The following is a 14,760-nucleotide window of genomic DNA, read 5'->3' on the forward strand; positions in this document are numbered from 1 at the left end:
TACAGGGAAACAAGATCAATTTAGGCTGAAATTGAAAGCTAATGGCTACTTCCTTGTTAGATTTTTTTTAGGGGACTAATACCTTTTCCACCAAGCTCTCCCATGGAAAAAGGAACCAGAAGTGCTACCATTATTTTCCCTCTTTGAAACATCAAGAACACCTGTGAAAACATCAATAATAAAAAAGAGTGTTAAAACTCTATTTCAGTTTGCACCTTATATCGCATGAGAAAATAAGGATGGCGTGTTGACCTCTGACCTCTGAATGCAGCAGGAGTTTGGAAATGCTGCTAATAAGTCTCAGATGAGCCCTGTAGTCCCCTGTGAAGCAAGGAAGACCTGGATTTCAATGGGTTTAAGGCTCTCAGTGATTCAGTACAAATCAGTCGATCAAATACTGTTGCATTTTGAATTATGAATGAATTCCTCCTTAAATATAAACTTGATAACCTTACTGTAATCTAATACATGTTACAGCACTGTGATAGCACTAAAATTATTTTATTGAACTAAATAAATATCTGAAGCTCATATGCTGGTGAAGTTTTATATTTTTAGCATTTTTAAAATTTCATTAGAATTGTGAAAAAGATTATTTGGGTTTATATGAAATCTACAGTAATCCCCACTGTCGGTCATGACGTTTGATTGCATGGGCTGGGAATTTCTGTGTAGATTAGCATTTGGATTATTTTAGAACCCCCCGCCCCCCTTCTCCTTGATGCCCTCTATTGATTTAGATTCTACCACAGACGAGCCCAGCTCTCAGGACACCTCAGTCACCGAAGTGTCACTCTCTAATCCTTACATTCACATTACGGCTCAGGGAAATGGCTTTCAGATAAATGTTATGAGCCCTCATATTGATGGGAGGAAAAGCCCTTGTTTGTAAATGTTTCATTTTATCATTACCATTTATCTGAACCGCTCTGGAAATAAACTGCACCGGCGTAAAAAAAAAAAAAAAAAAAAAAAAAGGGTCGATTTCCAGCGTCCTCCCTTTAGACTCCGGCTTCAGCTACAGCGGCAGTATCTCAGCTGCTGAGATGCAATTTTGGCAGCCGCGAGCTCGTCTGCAGCAGATCGCTTACTCCGGGACAGGCGGATTTTATTCGTTTATTTATTTTTAATGGAGTGCACGGGAGCAGTAACACATTTTCAAGGCAGCTAATTTGTGGAGAGAAACGAGATCAATTAGAGGCCGGGAAAGTTCTGCTCTGCTTCCTTTCCTCCTCTTTTTTATGGCTCCGTGTGTTTTATCTTCTCATCCATGAGGATAAAAAGTGAACGCGTGAGCCGTTTCGCTTCTCAAGCTCAACGCTCTGCCATTTCTGCCCTTGTTATATCCCAGGAGAGCTCCCGTAGTGGTCGAGCAGCTCGGCTATGCCTTAATAGCACAGTTAGCTTCCTGTCACACTTCGGCTGGGGGGAGGGGTTAAAGTTCATGAGACCTGTGCTCTTCCTTAAAGGGGGATTTGAGACCAGGCTGGGGAGGTGTGCTACCGTTGGTGTTGATTGTGCATACATGTGTGCTGGTAAAATATAAACTTGTTTCTACTTCCCATTTCTTTGTTGTTGTATGAAAAAATAAAAATCACCAGGCTAAAAGGTCCATTCAGAATTGGCCCCAGTTTCTAGTTCACAACTGTGCTCCAGTGAAAACAGCCAATCATTTTGTCATTCGCATAAACCCACTCTTGGACAGCCTTTTCTAAGAAAATGATAATGTCGCCTTTTGGTGATTTAGCATCAACGTCCACAGAGTAGGCTATAATTACAAATTAATGAGCAAGCGAGGTTTCAAACATGACTAGAAAAACTTGCCAAGTTAAATGTGCTGTTTCAGGGAATTTTTAATCTTTCCAGCTAAAAGTATATTCAACTACAATAGTAATAGCTGGGACTCGCGCTGTAAATGTGCTTTTCTAGCTACGTAGTAATGTATGGGATAGGTAACCCAACAGTTTGTGATTAGATATATAAAGCTTAGGCTACCATTTGCACAGTTCCGGCCTTGATTCTTGAACTGGCTCCTAGTTTTCCTCTGTGGCTTTAAATTCAAGATCCAGCACAACATCCAACAGCTCAAACATACATGGTGTGCCTGTTGATTTGTGGACCCCATGTTTGTTCATTTTTCTGGAGCGGGATGGTGGACAGGAGATGGGAGGGGCGTGTTTAAAACCATACAATGCCCACACAGGCTATATAAAGGATTTCTATTTAAAATATTTTTTCCTTTGAAAATCTAATCAACATGGTTGGTAGAATAATATAAAAATTGCTGAAAAGTAGTTTAATTGGGGACATTTAAGCAAAAAAAAAAAAGCCCTTTCTGTGTTATTTTCCTTTCTGTGGAGCTTTTCCCTTCTCAGCAAATGAATGAATGGTCCTTTTTTCTGATTAGTTAAGTAGTGAGCCCAATTTCTGGACCAATTTGACCCCTAAATACACTTGTATATCATATGATCCTATAAACTGCTCCCATTTTCATTATTCCTTTTCTTTTAGCATGAATAACAGAATTCACCCTTTAGAGGATCACAGCTTTTCAACTTGGTACTCAACTGACAACGGCACCTTTGTGCACCGCACATTAAGTAATTTAATCATTTTGGCTACCTCAGAAAAAAAAACAAAAAACCTGATGACAGATTTTAATTTAAAAGTGATCTCTGATCTTCGTGTGATAATCAAAGTAATTGAACGTGAGCCAATCTCTTAGTTCTAATTAAAGGTATTTAGCGTGGAGCACGCTGATGAGGTGCTACATTCCATATAATTAAGCTCAAAGTGAGCAGCTTCTGTTGGGCAATCCTGCTTTACACCAGCGAGCTTATTAATCAGGAACGAAACAATCAACAGGACTGAGGACCTTATCAGTTTAAAGGTGTCTGTCTGCCCCCTGCCCCCCAGCTTTCTCACTGGTGCCCACCACCCATTTTGTATTATTAATCCTCTTGTGTGATATTTTGTTTATAATTCTATTTTTAATAAATGACATATTTCAGACTCAGATAAAATAAACCTTGTAAAGATTACTCATACAGTAACCATTGTGATTCTATTCATTTATATTGTGTAATGTTTCTACAGGCCTGATGTAGACCTATGATGTAGTGACATGGTGATTTAGATATTCTTCCCTGCACTGGTGTGTTATATGGCCACTGAACTGTTGCCTGTAGTGTCGGCATAAAAGTGTCAGCAATTAACCAGTCCCCAGATCCCCTAGGTGGTGATTTTAGGGGGTTTTCAGATTAACAATGTTGCGGACCCCTAATTGGCACTGAGAACTTTGCCCAGGGGTAAAGAGTCTGTATCTCTCCCTGATCCCCCTGTCAATCAACAGCCTGCAACGGGAAGCGACACATTTATAAATATTCAGATTCATATTTTGTCATGTGCCATAACCGTCAGCTTCACCCGATCACATTTCCCTACACATCCAGTAGCTGTACCCATATTAACCTGTAGTACAGTAACCTGGCTGCTTAACCTTCCCCCTCCCCCCTTTTTGGGGAAGAGTGAAAACGAGGGAGAGAAAAGAAGAACGGGCTAAAGCGAAGCACCACACGTCTCCCGCTCCCGCACACCACATGACCATTGATTGCAGTTTATAAAAAGAGCTTTGTACATTCCCTCCTTGTGCCAGTGTCATTTATCATACGGCCGTGGGCGTCCTGGTGATGTAAATGTTTGGGGGGTTGGTACTTCTGGACTTACTTGTCAGGAAGACACACTGCTTTAGTCCTTATTGATCCACCCGGCATTTGAATTTTTTACAGTTACTAAAGCGAAGGGTTTCTGTCTCTTAGGCTATTACTACCAAACTATCATTAATAAGCATTATTTTTTGTGCGTATAGATGTGAATGCATCCAGATTGGCATGCAGAGGTGGTCTACATTATGCTGGGATTGTAACCCGGGAGAGAGTTTTAATCAGAGCGCATTTGTTGGGCAGAGAAGCTGCATCATCGGGGGGGGGGGGGGGGAAACGTGCGGGAAGAGGCGTCCAGACCACGCCAGCGAGGGGCGGCTCCATCTCAGCCTTACAGGCGGCCATGTGGAGCGATAGCTTCGCTACGCCGTGTTTCTGCGTGAGGGCATGCTGCACTCCACACCCCGACCACCCAACCCCCAAAACACTCACCCCCCCAACACCGTTCTCTTAACCTTGGCCGGATTTAACGTAATGCACTTATCACCATGACAACCGCAAAGCACAGTCTCGCTGCACAATGTCAACAGTCCGTTTCCATCCTTGCTGCCTCCCTCAGCATCCCCCACACCCCCACACCCGTCTCCCCCACCCACTCGCCACGTCCCACAATGCAATTAGAGCTCACATTACACACAATGAATAGAGACTGATTTAATTACAGGCCGGTGAAGGCCACCGTGACTCCGAGCAGGCGTGTGGGTCTCTCGTCCGTTTCTTGTGGTTGTGGCGGAAGGGGGAGGGGAGGGGAGGGGCGGGACGGGGCGGGGGGGGGGGGGGGGGGGGGGGCTGTGTGCAGTTGTAGACGATGACGCGGGTTGGGGGCGAAGGGTCATCGGCTGCTGTCTAGCAGGGAGCGGTGCCGGCGGGGCCTGCTCGTTCAGTGATGGAGATGAGAGAGGGATGCGCTGCAGGAGAGAGTTCCCCCCTGCTTGTGACTCACCTCGGGGGCAGAGCCAGACTCTCCGACATGCTTTCTCCACAGGAGAGGCGGGATGGGGCTTTTACACACAGCTGCTAGCTCCATTGTCCCAGACACACAGAGAACCCAGTTATCCTCCCGATGATATGCAACCTTAAACTGGTCGCATGGTAGAACAGAACAAGTGTTAATGATGGACACAGCAGGCGTTTATAAATAATTTTTGTGAGGATCAATAACACTGTGTGATACAATCCAACCAGGCACTATCCTCATCGGTTCATTGTGAAAACCTTTTTTTGAAAATTAAAATCTAATAATATATGAATTACCATCATAGTCTTAAATTACAGTACTGTACCTATTATAATCTCAGAAATGAAGCACTTTCATGGAAATGTTCACATTGTTTTATGATTTTTATGAGCCTATTGTGAGGGGTAATGGGCAGACACGTTTCAGATATGAAACAAAATGAAGAGAGCTCGAATGAACTCACGTGAAATATTGGAGACAGGGTCGAAGGTCAGAGAGATTTCATAATATACAGTCCACTGGGGCGGGGCTGTTCTCTGTGTGTGTGTGTGTGTGTGCGCGACCCCCTCCCCTTCCCCAGCGGTGCAACCCTAGCTCCCTCTTTACGCTCCTCTCTCTGGAAAGGTGTTCTGGGCTTTAGTGCTGGCAGGCTCCCTGAATGTGATAGGGAAGTCATTGAATATGCTCATCAGCTAGTCAGACCCTATTAAATATGCATGCATCTTGGCAGGCCCTTAAGTAAACTGCCCAATTTGTTGTGGAAGACATGCATTAGGACATGAGGAGACAATACGCTACAGCTCCCCGGAGACCTGCTGGGAGAGCGGGCGAGCACCATCGCGGAGAGAGGGAGGAAAGGGGGAGAGAGAGATAGGGGAGGGAGAGAGGGAGAGGGCAGAACGGGGGGAGGAAGAGACAGAGACAGAGAGAGAGGGGGGGAGAAAGAGGGCAAGGGGGAGAGGAAGAGAGAGAAGGAGAGAGAGAAATGAGAGAGCGAGAGAGAGAGAAAGACATAAAAATCCCCAAAGCAGCACAAAATAAACAGCAAATGAGCATTTTTAAAGATTTATATGAGACATTACAACTTGACTTTTCTCATACCAAAGCTAAAACACACAAATGAGCAGTGTGCCGAGTGACAATAGCTTTGTGCGAGCAGGGTGTGTCTGTGAGGCTTTGACAGCTGACCTCAGCCTCCCGGATGGCACTGAATGACTGAGTGCCTCGTGGTGGTGCAGCAGCGAAAGTGGGCAGGGCAAAGGGGCTCTCCGGAAAATATTTGCTTATTTATTACAAATAAGGAGGGCCGGGATTGCAGAACTTACAATAGACCATCCGACCAAAACTGAAGCACACAATACAAAAACAAGAAGACTGGTAATAACAAATTAAACTAAATTGCATTACCTTATTGCAAACAGTTCAAAATCAGTGTTGGGGAAGCTGTAGCTAACTAAGCTAACAATTACTCAACATTAGAAGTAGTTAAGCAACAGTACAGCTACCAGTAAAAGTAAACTAATGCAAAGCTACTTTGTATAAATAGTACCGTACCTACACTGAAGCTACTTCATGAACAACACAAATCTATTAAATCTATGGGTCATGCCAGACATTAGCTAATGCTACTGTTTTTATGCCCAAACACTATTTATTTAAAACCCTTAAACCCAACAGCACACTGTCCATTCAACATGCTCTCATCCATGGGTAGGCAGGGGTCAGACACTCAAAGGTGGCTAAATGCTGCTCAGTTTTGGAAGCTTTGACCAGCATCTCCTCATTTGAGCTGCAGGGACATCCCAGGACTCCCTTCACCTGTAAAATCCTTGAGGTGCTGGTCTCCTGGCTGACGGATATCCGCTCATAGACGGTGGATTGCCCTGCTGGGTTCCTAAAAACCAATAGTGGATTGCTTTGGTCATTTCCAAAGCTCAATGTCCTGTTTCTGCAATGTGATTTCACTAATGATTTTATCATAATGTATACAACATTATGATAAATAATAAATGACTCTGAAATGTTCATGTTTGAAATATAAAACACTCATCAATATTTCACAACATACTGCAACTCAGTTTGAAAAATAAGATGCCATGTATTAAATTGATGATGATAATAATAATAATAATAATAACAATGACAATATTAATAATATGCACATACATTTTATGAGTTTGCAGGGATTACATATAATGCTGGCCTTATGGTTAATAGCATTACTGACTTTACTCAGCTATTATTTTCTCCCATAATTCTTTTTCCCATAATTCATTGCAGCCCATATATTACGGTTCGAATGAACATTTGAGCCAATAAGTGATACATAGCACTTACAATTGCTTCACGGTCTAGTTCATTGTCATTAGAATATAGATGAAATGCCAGTGGCAAAACCTCTCAAATCAGAATGATTTGAGAACAAAATGGCTGCTGCTCAGCACTGCCATATTTCAGCCCTTAACGTCTCATAATTGAACATTTATGTGTTCCTTTATTGATGTTCTCATTCACAAACCCATTGCCTTCTCATAACATACTATATATTACACAAACGGACTGGCTTTACAAGTCCATTACCTGTAAAAAGACTCTATTACAAATTATATACTCCTATTAATATGAGGCTACTACAGTTGAGTAAAACTAGAGGAGAGAGACAGAGGGAGACAAGGAGATGAAGATGGAGACGAGATTTTAAATTTAGATACTGATGCTTATATGTTCTACTATATAATTGTTCTTACTTATAGTTACATGTATATTTGACATTTCATTTGACTTCTGGCAGCCCTGCTTTGGTTTGAAAGGCCAATATAGCAGCATTGGATGGAATTCACTTTAGAGAGCCCCAGAGAAATAAAGATATGGAGTGAGGGGAGAGTGAGAGAAAGGGAGAGGGACAACAGCAAGCCAGCTGGGATGAGGCTGAGCAAACAGATATCAGTGAGCAAGAGAGAAACACAGACTCAGACAGAGCTGGTACATGAAGCCAGTCCTCGGGGAGATGCTCAGATGCTGAAGCAAGTTAGACGTTGCCTAGCGGCACGGATGGTTGCCTGGGAGATATTTGCTCAGGAGGGATAGTGAGGATGGCACTGATGACACCAAAAGTGGGAAATTACAATATAGCCAAGAGGAGTTCTGCAAATTCCCCCAAGTGGCTGTGGGTTCTAACCGTAAATCCGATACTCAAATTCATAACACGTAGCAGCTCAGAATGTATCACAGACATGTGCTATCATAGCAAGAAAGACGCACACACACACACACACACACACACACATGCACGCACGCATGCACGCACACATGCACGCACGCACACGCACACAGTCACTGAGTGTTAACCTGTAAAACACATTAGCATGCGGAACGTGAGACAGGTTAAACGCAGTAAATGGCTCTAGCCCATAACATGCAACTCTGAAAGAATAGGTAGGCGCTCTTTTTAGGATTCTTGGCAGAAGATAAGCTGGAGAACATTCCGGATCATTACAAAGAATAAAAAACGGGCGGTCCATTTCAGTTTGTTTCTCTTAAAAGCTCATCCTCCTAGCTTATCCCACTCCATTGATGAACGGTCTGTAGATGAACGGCAGATAATAGCCTGGCTCAAACATACTCTTTGAATGCTCTTTTGAAGATACTCTCTGTCTCACGTACACACAGTACATTTTGAATAATACGCTGGGAAAATCTTTGGCCACCTTTTTTTTTGCCTTAATTTGGGATCCTCTCACAGGAAGACCCCTCTGCAGATGACACGTGCGAGGAGAGGCAGCGAGACACGAGGCAGCAGCCGAGGTGATGTTTCACACGCAATTAACGCCATTCCTTCTCGCTGGGAAGATTGCGGATTTTCTCCTGTGAGGGTGAAAGATTTAAGGTGTTAGACGCTAAAAATCGAAACGGGGCAGGTGGCACACACACAGCGGGACACTGCAAACAAGCCCGGGCAAAACAGGGGTGTGAAGGACTAACAGCAGCCTAATAATAACCACACACACACACACACACACACACACACACACACACACACAGCCCATAAATACAGTATAACAACACCGAACTTCCCATCAGTGCTGCTGTCATACTGTACACACATTATGGTGATATAGGACTCACACAATTTCAGTAATTACCAGGCATTAGTCATCCACCACCTGCTGCCTGAGCAGACTTTATTAAGAACATTGATCAACGTATTTGCACTTATTAAATATAAGTATGTATTATAAAGAACATTCGGTATTTGGAAGCTGTTGGGAGCCACTCATTACATTACATTACATTACATTCATTTGGCAGACGCTTTTATCCAAAGCGACGTACAAGAAGTGCATTTTCATGATCGTAGACAACTGCTGAACACGGGTTCAGTAAGGTACAATTACTTATTTTGTACAGCTATTTCTAGCTGAGAACAATGAACACTATCCTGGTCTAACATCTGCAAAGCCAAACTAGGCAGAAGATTAAGCTAGAGTATTAGGACAAATACAATTTACCAAGAAGTGCAGGGATGGGGCAACATGTAACAAGTGACAAGGAAAAAAGGGTTTTTTTTTTTTTTTTTTTTTTTTTTTTTTTTTTTAAATATATATACACAGCATGGTGGTGGTTATTCTAGGTATAGTCTGAAGAGATGAGTCTTCAGGCCACGGCGGAAGATGGATAGTGAGGGGGAGGTTCGGAGAGGGACGGGGAGTTCGTTCCACCACTGGGGAGCTAGGGTGGAGAAGCTCTGTGATCCCTTTGGGCGGGTGGGAGGGGTTACAAGACGCCCTGCTGCTGCAGAGCGGAGTGGTCGAGCAGGCACATAGAATTGAGTCATGTCCTGCAAGTAGATGGGGGCTGTCCTGTTGGCGGCAGTGTAGGCAAGGGTCAGGGCTTTGAATCGGATCCTGGCAGCGACCGGTAGCCAGTGAAGTGATCGCAGCAGAGGAGTGACGTGGGAGAATTTGGGGAGGTTGTAGATGAGCCGGGCAGCGGCATTCTGGATCATCTGTAGTGGCTGTATGGCACAAGCTGGCAGGTTTGCAAGGAGAGAGTTGCAGTAATCAAGGCGAGAGGTCACCGTAGCCTGGACGAGCAGCTGGGTGGAGTGCGTCGTCAGGTATGGTCGAATCCTCCTGATGTTGTATAGGAGGAATCTGCAGGACCTTGATGTTGCCTTGATGTGCTCCTTGAGGTCCAGTTGGTCATCCAGGACCACCCCCAAGCTCTTGGCAGAGTGAGAGGCAGTCACTGTGGTGCCATCAACCGTGATTGAGAGTTCACGAAGCAAGGAGGTCTTGTGCGGGAAGAAGAGCAGCTCAGTTTTGTTGAGGTTGAGCTTCAGATGGTGGCTGGCCATCCAGGTGGAGATGTCAGCCAGGCAGGAAGAGATCTTATCATTGACCAGTGTGGCCGAGGGGGGGAAAGAAAAGAAGAGTTGTGTGTCATCTGCATAACAATGATAGGAAAAACCATGTGAATTAATGACTGACGAGTGAGTAATATTTGAAAGCACAGAAGCTTCATTATGACATCATTATGCATTGTACGCACATTGCCCTTGCATTGATTTTCATTTAACGGATATGATAACCAGCCATGAGGCATCTCAGCCCTTTTGCTTGCTTGCTCTTATCAATCAGACCAATCACATTAATTTCCTGTGGGAAGCACACTGTAGCATTTGGAAGTATCTACAAGATATTAGATAATAGTAATATAATTAATGTGGTAACTGTACATCTGATGTGTTCTCATTCAAGCGTATTACCTTGGATATCAAAGACATTATTACTAAAATTCTATTATTTGAGTTAATGACTGGATCATTTTTTCCATGTACATATATGGCTGGATTATTTGGGCTACTAGAGCTTCTACTCAGCAAGAATGAGAACACATCAGCTATAACACAAACATTTAGCCATCATTACTGAACGAGAAAGAGCATTTTTGATAGAATATTGTATTTCCATCCTTTGTTTAGTGATCAGTTGTGAGTTTCATCTCTTTGATTCAAAGAGTACCAATCTGGTGCCTTTCTTAATATCTCTGAGTACAATTCGTTTTGGGCTATAAAAAAACAAGGCAGTAGAGAGAGATGGTTGTAGAGCAGAAACCAAATAGGACGTGGGAGTGGTAACTCAAACAGAGACGATAAAGCATAATGTCTAAATAGAAAAGCAACACAAATAAATACAGCTCAATAAAAGACAAAAGCATGGCCAGGTCCAAGGACATCCTCAGTGGCAGTGCATGTCCTTGGGCACGTCTCGTCATTCAGCGTGCCGCGAAGAAAATTGCCATCACCGTGGTGACAGTGGGCTGAGTCAACTGTGCTGCTCTGCTCTGGCACTTTAACAAGCCTCCGGAGGTCATATGATGCTCACAGCATCCCACAACGAGGACTCATACTGAGCATGTGTGGAGGCCTGGAAGTATGAACTGAGCATTTGCAGAGGCCTGGAAGTATGAACTGAGCATGTGCAGAGGCCTGGAAGTATGAACTGAGCATGTGCGGTGGCCTGGAAGTATGAACTGAGCATGTGCAGAGGCCTGGAAGCATGAGCTGAGCATGTGCGATGGCCTGGAAGTATGAACTGAGTGTGTGCAGAGGCCTGAAGTACAAACTGAGCATGTGCGGTGGCCTGGATGTATGTGCTGACCCATTATTCAAATGTGTTTTTCTGGTTTGTACTGATGAGCTTCTGTTCTGAATGGCAAGAACTGATGTAAAATCTGCTGTTAGAGAATCGCTGTTAGAGAATCGGAAATGACAGAAGACAGGTTATCTTTTCCATAAACCTGTGATTTGGGGCATGTGAAGATATGATCGAGCACATTCGATAATTAAGAACTCATGTGAGTTCCTGCGCTCCCCTGTTTGTCCTTCTGCTAGTCCAGCAGTACAGCATTAGTGTGACGGGCCTACATATTGTTAATGATGGCACCAGCTGGTGAATACAGGAAGGCCAAGTTTATACCGCCTCCCACATTCAATCACCTTGTTGATACTCTGCCAATTTCCACGGCAACAGGTAGGACCTGACAGGAAGCACTTATCTGCTGTGGGGTTATTGGTGAGCTCATTGTCAACTTTGTTCTGAACAAGCACAAATCAATAAACTCCCCTTCTCGAGGTGATTGGCTTTTTTGGGAAACAAACACAATGGTTGCAGATACACTAAGTCATATAAGACAGCTGATGTTCAGCAATAGTCAGTAGTAAGTAAGCATCCCCAAAAACACAGCCGAATATATCTCCTCATACTTTAAAATAAGTATCCATCAATCATATGTATTCATATAATGTCTTCATGAGCATGACATTACTACTTTATCAAACATCCTCAAGCAATCAATTATAGCACTATTGCCACGGCCATTGAGGCGCTGCATATGTTTTATGAGACAAATATTAGCATCTTTGCCTTCCTGCACATTCAGAGACATTTCAGTATTAAAGAACCAACACCCCTACACTGCTAACAGTCACAGCTAACACACAGCACAGTTTACAGGCACAGCACAACCATGTATTGTATACATTGTTATTGTATAGATTATTAATTCATCATCTAGAGTATATACTTTTTAAATCTATTTTTATATGTAATATTACATGTTGAACTTTCAACCATGAGCAAAAAATTCGCTGTGGCTTAATTGGACCTGGACAACATCACAGCTAAGAGACACGGCACTGCTAACACACACAACACAGCTAACATACATCGCAGCTAATTCAGACAACACAGCTAACACATATCACAGCTAATGCACACAACACAGCTAACACACATCACAGCTAATACACACAACACAGCTAACATACATCGCAGCTAATTCAGACAACACAGGTAACAGGCACAGCATAGCTAAAAAGGACAGGACCGCTAAAGGCACATCACTGCTAACACACATCACAGCTAACACACAACACAGCTAACACACATCACTGCTAATACACATCACAGCTAACACACAACACAGCTAATACACATCACAGCTAACACACAACACAGCTAACACACATCACAGCTAACACACAACACAGCTAACACACATCACAGCTAATACACAACACAGCTAACACACATCACAGCTAACACACAACACAGCTAACACACATCACAGCTAATACACACAACACAGCTAACACACAACACAGCTAACACACAACACAGCTAACACACATCACAGCTAATACACACAACACAGCTAATACACATGACACAGCTAACACACATCACAGCTAACACACAACACAGCTAACACACATCACAGCTAATACACACAACACAGCTAACACACATCACTGCTAATACACACAACACAGCTAACACACATCACAGCTAATACACACAACACAGCTAACATACGTCACAGCCAGTACACACCATGTAGTTCACAGACATGACAGTGAAAACACACATCACAGCGACCGGCTAACGGGCAGAGCGCAGCTAACAGGCAGAATGAAGGAGGGCAGGGAGTGCTTCCAGGCAGGCAGACAGAGTGTGTGAGGAAGGCATGGTGCCAGCATGCAGGTCAGGGGGTAATGGCACCAACACAAGGACAGGCAAACACGACGCTGTCAGACAAGCAAAGTGCAGCAGATTCGATGTTCTTCAATCAGCTCAGTAAAGTGTGAAATATTCACTCTCCTTTATTAGAGTGTGTTTGTGTGTGTATGTGTGTGTGTGTGTGTGTGTGTGTGTGTGCGTGTTCTTGTGTGTGTGCGTTTAGCAACATGACGTAATAAAATATACATCATCAACATAATACATCATCAATATACATCTGAACAGACAAATGAAAATGAAAGATTCCTTGAAGTGATGCCAGTATTGCTTTCCAAGCATCCTCATGTTCAGTGAATGCCTCTGTTCTAAATGCAACTGAAATACATGTACGTGCTAGCAACTGTATCTGGCTTTCATGAAATCAACATTTTGCTTGTAAATCTAATTCACTTTTGTCAGTTATGATGCCAAATCAAGTAATGGAACTGTAATTCAAGGCTTAATGTGTGAAAAAAATTCCTTAGCATATGCCCCGTAAAATGTCTGTACATGGTCCTGACACACACACACAAGAGAGAGCGCATGCCCTCATGTGTCCTTGTCTTCACAGCAATCTGAGAAAGTTCACACACCTCGCATGATGTCATGGCATATGCAGGTGGGGTCACCTGAGACTGGTACGTGAGTCCCCTAGTTCTGCATTTCCCTGTGCCAGTTACACAACGCACATGATCTGCGGTAACCACCTCATACCACAGAGAGATCGCACCATGTGCCATCTTTGGTGAGCCCTGCGCTTCTGCCCTATAGCACTATAGCAAGCAAATCCACTAGTTTTCTGGCTCCTGAATATCTTTGTAGTTTCCATGGCGATACTCAGACAGCCCAATTACATGTAAATGTGAAGCAGAGTGGCAGCAGTAGTGCACAGGTATGAGTGAGAGAAGCATTCACAGCCTGGACTGACCTGGCTGGCGGAAGTATTAACCATCGCTCTTCTCACGTGTTCAACATGCCAATAAGTTAAACAAAAAACACATTTTTCATCCACCGAAAAACAGCACAGCGCATTCACACCGTGAAAGTGAGAAATGAAACGTGAAAATGCCCCCCTCTCTTTCCCTCTTCATAAATAATGTATCATCGTTGTTATAAAATTCTATATGCCGGGAAACGCACTCATGTACAATAGTTCCCTGAATGGCGTCGGTTTGTTGCTGAGTAACAGGGGGACCATAACATGGTGATGTTGAGAATGAGATGAGCATGTTTGCCATTACCTGTCTGCTGCTATCACTATTGACTGTCATTATTGACTTATCCGGGCCAGGCTGTGCTGCTTATTATTAATTAATTTGCAAAAATCTCCTCTTAGGGAGAGGGCTAGCGTAGTACGAATCAAGGAGTGTGAATAACGTGAGCCCATTCACAGCTGGAGGTGACATCAATCATTTACATCGCCGAATGCATGGTGATGTTCACATTTAAAATTTATTTTTAAAATTTTGACTTGAGTATACACAAAAAATCCTGAAAATTCTAGTCTGGTAGCAGGAAG

This window comes from Anguilla anguilla, chromosome 15 (assembly GCF_013347855.1).
Source record: "Anguilla anguilla isolate fAngAng1 chromosome 15, fAngAng1.pri, whole genome shotgun sequence".
Classification (NCBI taxonomy): domain Eukaryota; kingdom Metazoa; phylum Chordata; class Actinopteri; order Anguilliformes; family Anguillidae; genus Anguilla; species Anguilla anguilla.